We start from the raw sequence: 10738 nt of genomic DNA, 5'->3' as shown, positions 1-10738 counted from the left end.
CAAAGGTGCACCATGCTTGTATACGAGGCATGCAAATAAACATAGATGAAAGAATTATACACACACACACACACACACATATATATATATATAGCTAAATACAAATTCATGTATATGATTAGAATCTTTAGTTATATCAACTTACCTAAGGTGCTTATGAGAAACTTGATTGATTGTTGGCCACCATTTTCAACAATAGCTCTTTTAACCCTACAACCTCATATTAAAAAATGTGAGTCAAAAGTTTATACTTTTTCTATATTAATAATATATATATTTTACCTATTAATAAAGAATAAATACTAAATATCAAATCAATTATAATATATATACAAAAAATATATACCAGAACTGAAGCCCAAGCATCCTCCTTGTAAGAATGTGGTAATGCATGCCAGTTAAAAAAATGTAAAGGTGTTTGGAAATGATCTTATGTGATGATTGCTATAAAGCTACTAAGGAATTATGTCTCACGCCCTATGGGTTGTCCATACTTATCGATGAGAACCTTATACTTTTCTTCCAGTCAAAGGCCTGCAGTAGCTAAATCACATGTACGCCTTCTTGTCTTCAATGCAGTCCTCCAAGCTACTTCATTGAAAATACATGCATTGATAATTTGTTAGTTACCATAAACAATATTGCATTGTCAATATGATATGGCAAATATCTAATGACTAAGCATTCAAATTTCTGTGTCGATGCTTGTAATAATACTAGTCTAAGATTTTGCATTCGTTGAAATTTGAATAATAAGTTAAAATCTAAATGATATATAAGAAAAAAAAACAAATTAATCATGCATTCATTTAATATATTATAAAATTAGTAATAAAAATGCAAAACCCCTAAAATCTAAATCATATATAAGAAAACAAATCACAGATTTAACATGCTTTGATTAAGTAGATTACAAAATTATGAATTAAAATATAAAACCCAAAATTCTAATTTATATATAAGAAAAAAATAGATTTATCATGAATTCACTAAATAGATTATATAATTTAGAATTAAAATACAAAATTCCTTAAATTTTAATCATATATAAGAAAAAAAGCAGATTTAGCATAGATTCACTAAATATATTATAAAATTAGCAATTAAAATATAAAACCCCTAAAATCTAAATCATATATAAGAAAAAATAGATTTAGCATTCATTCACTAAATTAATTATATAATTAAGAAATAAAATGCAAAACCCCTTAAAATCTAAATATATATATGACAAAGAAAAAGATTTAGCATGTATTGACTCAATATATTATAAAATTAGCAATTAAAATACAAAACCCCTAAAATATAAATCACATATAAAAAAACAGATTTAGCATATATTCACTAAATAGATTACAAAATTATGAATTAAAATATAAAACCCTTAAATTCTAAATCAGATATAAAAAAAATAGATTTAGCATGCATTCACTAAATAGATTACACAATTAGGAGTTAAAATAAAAAACCCTTAAAATCTAAATCAAATATAAGAAAAAAAATAAATTTAGCATGTATTCACTAAATAAATTACAAAATTAAGAATTAAAATATAAAACTCTTAAAATTTAAATCATATATAAAAAAATAAATTTAGCATGTATTCACTAAATAAATTATACAATTAGGAAATAAAATACAAAACCCTTAAAATCTAAATCATATATAAGAAAAAATAGATTTAGCATGCATTCACTCAATATATTAAAAAATTGGCAATTAAAATACAAAACCCTTAAATTCTAAATCATATTTAAGAAATAAAAAATAAATTTAGCATGTATTTACTAAATACATTACAAAATTAAGAATTAGAATATAAAACTCCTAAAATTTAAATCATATATTATAAAACTCACATATTTAGCATGCTTTTACTAAATTAATTACAAAATTAAGAATTAAAATGCAAAACCCCTAAATTCAAAATCATATATAAAAAAATAGATTTAGCATACATTTACTAAATAAATTATAAAATTAAGAATTAAAATGCAAAACCCCTAAAATCTAAATCAATTATAAGAAAAAAAATAGATTTAGCATGCTTTCACTAAATGAATTTCTAAATTAATAATTCAAATAAAAAATTCTAAAATAAAAAATTATAAAAATTAAAAAAATACCTCGTCGGTTGTAACAGATGGTAGGAACGAGCACCGACAATGGTGGTAGTGGTCGGTGAACACACACACATGTCGATGGCGGTGATTGTTGGTTAACACATAGAGGGAGAGTGAGAGAGAGAGAGAGGGAGCTGCCAGTGATGGTGGTCACCGACGATGGCGCCAATGGTTGCTGACAGTGGCGGTGAACACAAAGAGCAACGAAGAGAGAGAGAGAGAGAGAGAGAGAGAGAGAGAGAGAGAGAGAGAGAGAGAGAGAGAGAGAGAGAGAGCACAAATGTTTCATAAGTCGATTTTTTTTAAATCCCTATTTTTTTACTGGTGCATTTTTTATATGATCCAGAAAAACTAATATTTACTGGCGCAACAAGTAGATGCGCCGGTAAAAACCTTTTTTTTAGCGCACTTCCTTTATGCTCCAAATTTTTTTTATCATATTGGCGCCTTATGTTTGGCGTCAATACAACTTACTTAGCGCCAGTGAAAATAATCTTTTACTGGCACGCTAGAGGAGATGCGCCAATAAATATATTATTTCTTGTAGTGTTATTTATTGAAAACTCTTTTTTTATCATATACATATCTCTCTCTTTCTCTATCGACATGTCGATGCACACATACCTTTCCATGGAAAACTACCTGACAAGCCCACTAGTATGTTAAATAGAATATTTTGTATAGTTTTCTTGCTACTTTTTTAAGAATGATATGGCAGTTCAAGGGATATTTGAAGAGATTTTAAAAGTTATACCATCACTGTTATAATACAAAACATTACTTAGTTTTTTTTTTGACAAAATAAAATCTTAGTAAAAAGATCAGTTAAAATGAAATACAAAACATTTGTCACTCACCCATTCCTAAAAGTGTTTTGCTCGCATATTTGAATTAATATGAAGATGCATTTAATTTTAATCATGCATGTTTTTTTGGTTTTCTTATTTTTTGTCATAATAATAAATTTTAATTAAGCCTCCTTTATCTAAAGCCCGACTGTATGAAAGGGTACAAAATAATTCTAGTTTCAACAAAGCATTGTATTTCTTACATGGCACATGCAATTTTCATAAAAACACAATGAAACTGTGCATATTCATACCCATATGCAAAAGCTGCTGAACTTTTTTTTGTTTATTTCACGAAGAAACCACACTTAGAATTAAAAATGTGCGTTCCTTAGGCCTTGTTAGGCCCCTTCAAAAATCATAGTTTTAAGTATTTTTTCACACATCTAAAACCGTAAATGTGGTCTATAGGTTTTGTTTAGTGGGAACTGGCTTTTGGATCGCCGAAATCTGACCTGTATACAGGTTTTTCCGGTGATCCAAAATCAATGGCTACGAAGGTATCAATTTTTTCTGGCTCAGAAAAACAGGTTTTTTTGTCAAAAAAACATGATCTAAGAGTCAATTCTCACTAAATCGAGCATGCTAAACACATCTAACGGTTCAGATCTATCATAAAACACTGAAAACCTATGGGGAATGAGAAATGGGGCCTAACATGTTCAGTTCTCTCTCTCTCTCTCTCTCTCTCTATATATATATATATATATATATATATATATATATATATATATATATATATATATATATATGTGTGTGTGTGTGTGTGTGTGTGTGTGTGTGTGTGTGTGTGACAGGAGCTCTAAGTGCACCTGCACGCACCTAACAGAAATCATGGGCATAGATTGCATCTTAAAACTTCTTAGATGTACTTCTTAATCAGACCTCATGGATGCATTTTTCATAGTTTATTTTATAAAAATCATCCATTAAATCATGGTTTTTGATAGTAAAAGTTGAGTTTTCAAGTCGTGAAATTTTGGTACATTGTAAGCCATTGTTCTTTAAAGAGCTTAAAAGACCTACTTGCATGTCACAATCACATGATCTAACACTTATTTTCTACTAAAAAAATGTATGTAGATCATATTAAAAGGTTTTGATCAACAAGAAAAGTTTGACATTTACAAAAAAAAAAAACTGCCGGTTCTGCTAAGTGGATGCAGGTATCGGATTTGATGAAAATAACTTTCGAAAAAAGAAATCTCACAAGGCGTATGACACAGGGTATGAAGATAGGGATGAGCAAATCTTTTTTTTTTGAAAGGCAAGCTGGGGCTAGGCAGACCCCTACGAGTTATACAACTATACCATTGGGTTTTGAACCTGCAACGTCCCAACACAAGGTGACGTGTACTGGCTGCTCCTACCACACAAGCGGCGCCACGCTTGGTAGGGATGAGTAAATCTTATTCTAGGTAAAAGTTATTGATTCATTTGTACATGCTATAGTGTGCATGTCCCCCTGACATTAATACACATACATGTGTGTGTGTGAGAGAGAGAGAGAGAGAGAGAGAGAGAGAGAGAGAGAGAGAGGCCATTAATGCACTCTCATCAATGCAAAGCGCTAGCATATACCAATGAATCAATAACCCTTTATCTAGAGTAGGTAGTAGCTTTGATGCTTTTTTTTTTAGCCTTCCCATTACCAGGCAAAATCATGAGCTATGTCATTTGCCCCTGTCTGAACAAATCATTGGCATTCACAACCAAACTTCATCTTTAAAAATATGAAAGGCAGCTAATGAATGAAGAACAACCAATAATAGAATCCGTTCAAATCCACTTGCCAATCGGGTTTGGTTGGACTTCAAATTCAAACCTGGCACTTTCTTTCTGGATACAAATCATTTAAAGACAGACCACAAAATTCAGATCGGATCCAGGTTCATACATTCGATTAATTTTCAGATTCAATTCAGATTCCGATCAATGTTTTATGTTAGTCTTATGTCAGATTCGAGTTCTAATGTGATATGTTTGCACATTTTACATGTAAAAACCTTGATTTCTTTCTTTTACTGGATTCACTGGAGCAAGTCACCTAGAACCACTCGAGCTAGTCATTGCAGCTGACTCCAGGTGACTTCACAAGCCAATTTTGAACTGAGCTGATTTCGATTATTGGAACCATATAATTGATTTCTCATATCTTATAAAATGACGTGCAATTGATTTGATATGTACATCAAGCCATACCTTTCACTTTACCAGCAATGAGTGGCCTCAATAAAAAATCATTGTGCCCAGCGTTTCACCTTTGATGAAATTCACCATTGTTATCATTGGCTTTGACTACTTTTATCAGTCAGATATTTTTGGAGTCAGAAGTATGTAACACAATTAGTTCCGAGCAAAAAACTTACTCTTTGTAGTTATCAAAATTCCACGCAACTGGTCGAACATTGATAAGTAGGTGGATCTTATGGATCTGTCACACTGCCCTAGCTTAAAGGCCTGAGGACATAGGTTTGTTGGAATCCCCTGTATAAAAACATATCCAAATGTGATAAAACAAGGTTTTCAATCGATTATATGGTAAATTTTTTTTTTTTTTGTAAGCTAAATATGAGCTTTCATACCAATGGGGACTCAGCTTGTTTGGTAGGAGCTGTTAGTGCACGTCACCTTGTGTTGGGACCTTGCAAGTTCAAATCCCATGGTATGTTGTATAATTGATGGGGTATGACTAACTAGGGATGGCAGAGGCGGGGGACAAGGTCTCCACCCCCTACCCCGTATCAAAAGTCTGCCCTCCATATCCATCTTCATTTCCGCACAGGTTTTAACTTCCATTTCCTCGGTCTAAACGGGGCGAGGAGGGGTGGGGCCCCGTTTCTCCCTTATCCACTGCCATCCCTAAAGGTATTTTAGTTATTTGACTAACGAGGCAAGCCGGGAGAAAGCATAAGTCCATCCCCGCATGAGTTTTGATTTTAACCTTCATCCCCGGTCCATCCCCGTTTCATGTCCTCCACCCTCGGTCCAAATGGGGTGAGGCAAAGCGGGGCCCATTTTCCCCAAGTCTACTGCCATCCCTATGCCTAACCCCAGCTTGCCTATATATGAGCTTTCAAGATGTTCCATTAGGAGCTTATTTGCCCAAACTAATATTTGGGGAAGCGGACCCAGTTATGGTCTGAGGTCAACACAAAACTCAACTGGGCCATGAGACAGCCTGGTTCTAAGTCACTGTGTCAGTAAGAAAACTGGATTGCATGTCTATTAACTCATTTAAGATTCTGCTCAGGGTTCGGTTCACTGCTACAGCTTGGCCTTGCATTGTAGCCCTTCCCAAACTTCGATTTTTTTAAAATACTGGCATTCCCTCATGGAACTGTTATCTGGATAAGAAAAATTAAATCCATGACATTACTTGTGAATTTACCCTCATGCTGTCCATCCCTCCTCATGTGACCAACATTTCTTTCCTTCTAATAAACCTGATTTAATGCTTTGAAAAGACATGAAAGCACATGCACCTCAAGAGTCAAAACATGTGCTTTTGAATCTCTATGATAACAAAAAAAAAATAAATACATAAATATAAAAACCAACGGCTAGCAAATAGATTATTCTGAACATATCTGTGGGGCAGATTTGGAAAAAACAACTTGAAGCATTGAAAATCATAACTGTTCACACCCTATGGATGGTAGGATGAACCATTTTTTCTTAGAATTATATCCACTCAATCTGACCTGTTCAGCATGGTTTGTTTGCTAGAGATCTCATCTTGACGCAGTTAACATGAATTAGCTTTTTCAGTGCAATTCTCTATATATTTGTATGTATATGTACGACCAAATCATCCATTGTCGGGTTGGGGTGCGTCCAACATTTTCCTATGCACTGTTACATGTTTTCCTATATATATATATATATATATATATATATATATATATATATATATATATATATATATATATATATATATATATATATATTAGTAATGGTAAGGTGCTCCCGGAGTACCTACTTCCACCTAATAAAAGCTTTAGATTGTCAAATTTCTTAAACTTTTTTAGTTGATTAGACTGTATATAGACATGATCTATAAGTATTATTTAGTATAAAACAAGTCTTGGATCATGTCATTATAGCATATATGTTTTTTATGACCTTTAAAAATCAATGGCTCACAATATATCAAAATTACATGACTTAATCCTACTTTTATGTTCAAAAAATAGTATCCAAAGCATGATCATTCCTATCAAATAAACTATGTTGAGTACATCCATGACATTTAATTGAAAAGATGCAAACGTGAGAGTAGATACTCCTGGAATACTGTAGCATTAATATATATATATATATATATTATTTTGAAAAGTTTGTTTCTGACCCGTGTTTTCTTTTACTTTGATGAGAAATAGCTCCCGGCCGCAGACTGACTGACTGACATCCACTATATCTATATTTTTCACTTTTCCTTTTTAAGTGAGTCAGATACATATTGATGCCTAGACGCCCTATTGCATGCCCCAGCCTGGCCATATGCAAAAGAAAGGGCTGTATTTGGTGGAAAACTAGTTGTAGAATGGCACTATATCATAACTGACCTCGTATAGATGGGACAAGTCATGAGGGTGATGATGATAAAGGGCTTGAGGCTATCATTGTGGAGTAGGGTAAAAACTTTTTAAAATTTGTTATTATATTCAATATGTTTTACATGTACACCCAATTATTCTTTTTCACTACTTGAATTGGAAGATTGAGCATGCCAAAAATTCTTTATAATGCTTTCTTACATTGGATATGTGTTGCTTTACTGCCATAGTTTCTCCTCGTAATCAAAAGAAAAATGCAAAATCTTATATTAAGGTTTTAAGTTACCTTAGATCACGGAAATAGCACCTTGTTTATGTGAGTTAATTGTGCTTATGCATGAATGCATGTGCACAAGCATGTGAATATGTATGTGTGTGCATGCACGTAGGAGTTGGCTCTCTTCATACTTGAGAGGTCCATGAGCTTGAATCCTACAATCAATCAATGCTAAACGATGGACTGCAGAGCACCGTTAGGAAATTATGCAATGTAGTCTTCTAGGCAAAGTAGCAGTGATTGGCTCATGCAAATTTATCTTCATTTAATGGAACTTATTGGGGTTTTCCTTATCAGATTTACTATAAGTTTGATGATACAGGTGACGGATATAATTCAGAAGAGAGAATAAGGGAAAGAAAAAGCAAGAGCACTGCATGGGTATAACCACTCCGATTATGTGGATTCTGAATCCTAGATTCTGATATAAAACAGAGGAATTGGATACTGGAGGACCGTTTTCGAAGAATACGGGAGGACTGTTAATATGGTTAGATGCCAAGCCTGTCCCAGTTTTAGATAGAAAAAAGGTGTCTCTTATTGATGAAAATTTTTATTATCATGGAAAATACTTGTTTTCATGGTAACCGAGTTGGACTGAGTCAATGTCATGTTTATCTATCCCCCAAACTTGGGTTTCTTTTGCTTGTCTATTTTTGTTAGGAGATAGTACACAGAGCTGGACCATCATGCAGAACATAACTCATTTTGTTTAGTTTTGGATTCTCTCTCTCTCTCTCTCTCTCTCTCTCTCTCTCTCTCTCTCTCTCTATATATATATATATATATATATATATATATATATATATATATATATATATAGTCATGTTAACTGACAATAAAGTCAGCACCTGAAATAACATGCGTTCAAACCAGGCTCAATGTAACGCTCAATTCATTCACCTGAAAAAGCTAATTCACCTGAATTGCCCCCCCCCCCCCCCCCCTACCCCCCCTCTCTCTCTCTCACACACACACTTGCACATATCTTTCAGTACCACAATGCACATGGCAGGTACACATGCTCCAAAATCTTAAGTACAGATGAAGAAGAAGGACAATGATAACATTTTTAATTTCTTTAATTTAAGTCTACACAACTCAGACTCACTCGCATAGAGGCAGCACAGATGACCAAACTCTGACACCCAATCCACTCAGTCACTGGATGGACATGGGTTCGGTTTGAAACTGTTTAACAAGCACAAAAATAACTAATACTACACATACATTACAACTAACATATAACATACAACCATATAACCTACACGAGTTAGAGCCACTCGCATAGAGGCAGCATAGATGACCAACCTTTGCAAACTCTGACACCCAATCCACTCAGTCACTGGGTGGACATGGGTTCGGTTTGAAACTGTTTAACAAGCAAGAAAATAACTAATACTACACACATTACAACTAACATATAAAATATAACCATATACCTAACTACGTACTCTGACTGCAATAATGCAATGACAGAAGCTCAATGCAGCTTATTTCTCTGAAACTGAAGAAGAGGAAGCATGAGAAGAAGAAATCTCCATTGATCCATAATAGAGAAGCTCTTCTATCATCTGTTCAATTTGTTCCTCATCCAAACTCTCATAATTCTCATGCACTGCCTCCTTCCCTCTGCTTTCATTTTCATCACTCCTGTGTAGATCACTATTCTCTTCCTGACGTCCGTTGCCGGGCTTCTGTCGATGCAGACTTGCAAGATAGCACCTTTGCAACTTTGCTGTTATATTCGCTGAGAATGCGCTCGAGTTCGAAGAATTTGGATCCAATGCGAAGTTCGTTCGAGCTAGTGGCCCCGACATCAACCGAGCCGCTTCGTCATAAGCTCTCGCCGCATCCTCAGCTGTCTCGAATGTTCCGAGCCAGATTCTGGTCTTCCTGCAAAGAGAAAGAGGAAAAGAAGTTTAGCAATTCACATGCATGCAAATTTTCTGCTTCTGGTTTGAGAAGGGGTATAAGGAGTTACAGCAGAGGGTGTCTGATTTCAGAGACCCAGGAGCCCCAGTGCCTCTGCCTAACACCTTTAAACTTCTGTGATCTAGCCATGGATGAACTTTGGTATGCAGAGAGCTCTACTTTCTGCTTATCTTTCTCTGTTGGAGCAGGGAAACCTGTGAGCAAGAGTTGGGGAGGCACTGAGCCTTTTTTTGTAGGTGAGAAGTTGCGGTCTCTTTTGGACAAAGTTACTAAATTGGACATGCCATGTTACCAACATCCAGTATTGCCATTCTCAAACTGACATAACCGTCCATGTATTAAAAATGACGGAAATACCTTGCATGTGTGGATCTGACTACCACCTGAACCCAGGCCATTAATGCCCAATATGGGTTTCTTCAAGAATTTTTTTAGACAGAGGTTCTTTAAAAATTGATGTGAACAAACTTCACCTCAAAAATAACAAATGCTTTTAAACAAAAAATTGGCCTTCTTAGAATTCAATGCATAAATCCTTTTTGGTGAGTTTGAGAAGGTTATGTGTTTCAATCACCATATCTCATAACAGAAGATCAATTGGAGTGGCCTTAGTCATTTGTTTGAAGTTTAGCCTTAAATCATGAGCTAGTGAGAAAGACATTGGCTTAGAGTTTTTATGTTAAAAAAGGCAGCATTGGCAAATGTGGCAGCATTTATTCTTGGGGCCCCTGTCATTTGTTTCCACCATGTGAAGGTGTGCGCATGAGTTACTCTGGTGGATAACTGCCTTTAATGCTTGTTCCCCTTTCTTTCTTGTTTTATCGCTTAAAAAAAAAATTGAACTGTGAAAGGTTGACAGGGGGGAGTGGGACGTTCTGTCTGTTTCTGCCCAGGGAACATCAGTAATGCCATAATTTAAGACCCTGTACTTTTCCCTGGGGTGGTGTTGCCTATTAATATTATTAATAATCAATAATCAAACTAACGATGAATGAT

General features: G+C 34.4%; 1 pseudogene; it reads right to left on the bottom strand.

Annotated features, from left to right (window-relative positions):
* Nucleotides 1-9300: 9300 nt before the first annotated feature.
* On the bottom strand, nt 9301-9871 carry LOC149837285 (ethylene-responsive transcription factor ERF003 pseudogene; annotated as a pseudogene).
* Nucleotides 9872-10738: the final 867 nt, after the last annotated feature.

This window comes from Nuphar pumila, chromosome 5, assembly GCF_984573655.1.
Source record: "Nuphar pumila chromosome 5, dmNupPumi1.hap1.1, whole genome shotgun sequence".
In the NCBI taxonomy this organism is placed as follows: Eukaryota; Viridiplantae; Streptophyta; class Magnoliopsida; order Nymphaeales; family Nymphaeaceae; genus Nuphar; species Nuphar pumila.
The sequence above is the reverse complement of the archived record's forward strand: the minus strand, read 5'-3'. Positions and strand labels throughout refer to the sequence as shown.